The sequence below is a fragment of the Aotus nancymaae genome, unplaced genomic scaffold (genome assembly GCF_030222135.1).
Source record: "Aotus nancymaae isolate 86718 unplaced genomic scaffold, 86718_ANA_hifiasm-v0.15.2.pri h1tg000058l, whole genome shotgun sequence".
Classification (NCBI taxonomy): Eukaryota; Metazoa; Chordata; class Mammalia; order Primates; family Aotidae; genus Aotus; species Aotus nancymaae.
Window position 1 is genome coordinate 12587808 of NW_026988472.1, and position 2639 is coordinate 12590446.

Consider the following 2639-nt stretch of genomic DNA (forward strand, 5'->3'; position numbering starts at 1 on the left):
ATCCCAGGGATGCTATCACACTTCATTTTTTGCACCCCTGACACCTCCACCCCAAAGTCAGCCAGATCATATGATCTGTGCAACAAGGCTGTGTGTATCACAGCCTGGACTCGCTGTAGACCCTTTCTTGCTCTAGTCCCCACTCAAAGCTGGCAGCCTTCTGTGTCACCTGGTATATGGGCCAGAGAAGCACTTCTAGATGTGTATGTTACCTTTAGATCCCAAGGAGGCTTAACATGTGCTGTACTTCTCTTTTGCAATATTAAACTTGGTGTGGTTGAGCTTGTGGTAGTCTACAGTCATTCTGTAGGATCCATCTGGTTTTTGAAAAGACCAGAATGATGAATTAAACAGAAATATAATAGGAACTACCACTCATTCATCATTTAGGTCTTTAATGGTGACACTGTCATCCTCTAGAGTGCAATATTGTTTTAAATTTACCATCTTGACCAGGACACCATTATTGTCTGGACCCAATAAGTCTCCACACTGATAGGAGGGCCATGATGATGCTTTCAGTGTCTGTGTATTGATGTCAACTTTGAAAGCTATGTCTGATAGTCCTAAAAATTTTTTTTTTTTCCTTTTGGTTTCTTTTTTTAGAATAATTCACATTTGGTTCTGTATAGTTTCACTACAAGAAACATATTGTCTGGTTATCTGTTTATCAATAGCACCTATTAATGAACTGCCTAAATTCATTACTTGATCAGAGACTGTGCAATAGTGATATTCTAGCATCTTCTTTTTACTAACTGGAAAACTTCTGTGAAGAGAAGCTTCCTCTCATCAATGATTTGATTTCCCTAAAGTACATTTTATGTAGGAATGGTAAAAGAAATTAATTATTTTTTACTTTTTCTTAACCAATTTAAAAACGGTAAGTTGGATTTCTAATATCTTCTAAAGGTAACCAGTAAGGGTTTTTTTTTCAAGTATTTTTATAAATTCAGGGATTCAAGCATGTTCTGTATGTTCATATCCATTACAGTTACTATCCTTAATGATATTCCAATTGTTCCTTCGTTGGCCAGAGCAGGCTTCTTTTTTTTTTTTTTAAAGGAAGAAAGAAAGAGAGAAAGAAAAAAAAAGAATGAAGAAGAGGAAGAAAAAGGAAGAGAAAGAGGGAGAGAGAATGGGAATATTGCTTTATTGCCCAGGCTAGAATGCAGTCTAAAAATGGGAATTGAAAACCTCTTTTATGCCAATAATTGTGCTTAACAATGGAGACAGGAAGGAATAAGGGAAGAAAATAACAAATAAGCAGCCAACCAATATTTCATTTAAACCTATGAAATGCTATGCAATTATTGAGGAGTGATTTACTTCCAATTTTGTAGTCACTTTTGGAATAGGTGTGATATGGTACTGATAAGAAAATATGTTTTGTGGCCGGGCGCGGTGGCTCACGCCTATAATCCCAGCACTTTGGGAGGCCGAGGCGGGTGGATCACCAGGTCAAGAGATCAAGACCGTCCTGGTCAACAAGGTGAAACCCCGTCTCTACTAAAAATACAAAAATTAGCTGGGCATGGTGGAGCATGCCTGTAGTCTCAGCTACTCGGGAGGGTGAGGCAGGAGAATTGCTTGAACCCAGGAGGCGGAGGTTGCGGTGAGCCGAGATCGCGCCATTGCACTCCAGCCTGGGTAACAAGAGCGAAACTCTGTCTCAAAAAAAAAAAAAAAAAAAAGAAAATATGTTTTGTGTATTTGAAGTGTAGAGTTCTATAAATGTTTATTAAGTTTACTTGTTCTGGGTCTTAATTCAAGTCCTGGATATCCTTGTTAATTTTCTATCTCGTTGATCAGTCTAATATTGACAATGTGATGTTACAGTCTCCCACTATTATTGTGTGGGAGGCTAAGTCTCTTTATAAGTCATTAAGAACTTGTCTTGTGTATCTGGGCGCTCCTGTATTGGTGTGTGTATATATGGGATCATTAGCTCTTCTTGTTGCATTGATCCTTTTACCATTATGTAATGTCCTTTTTTGCCTCTTTTGATCTTTGTTGCTTTAAGGTCTATTTTATCAGAGGTGAGAATTGCAACTCCTGCTTTTTATTTATTTATTTATGTTTGCTCTCCGTTTGGTTGGTAAATCTTCCTCTGTCCCTTTGAGTCTTTGTGTATCGTTGCATGTGAGATGGGTCTGGATACAGCGTACCGATGGGTTTTGGCTTTTTATCCAGTTAATAATATATATGAGTTTAATACTGCCATTTGATGCTAGCTGGATATATTTTTGGAAAGGCTGATACTGGTTGTTTGTTTATATGTGTAGTGCTTCTTTCAGAAGCTTCTGCAAAGCAGGCCTGGTGATGGTAAAATCTCTAAGTACTTGCTTGTTTGCAAAAGATTTTATTTTTCCTTCGCTTTTGAAGCTCAATTTGGCTGGATATGAAATTCTGGGTTGAAAGTTCTTTTCTTTAAGGATGTTGAATATTGGCCCCCACTCTTTTCTGTCTTGTAGGGTTTCTGCTGAGAGATCTGCTGTAAGTCTGATAGGCTTCCCTTTGTGGGTAACCTGACCTTTCTCTCTAGCTGCTCTTAGTATTTTCTCCTTCATTTCAACCCTAGTGAATCTGATGATTATGTGCCTTGGGGTTGGTCTTCTCGAGGAATATCTTTGTGGTGT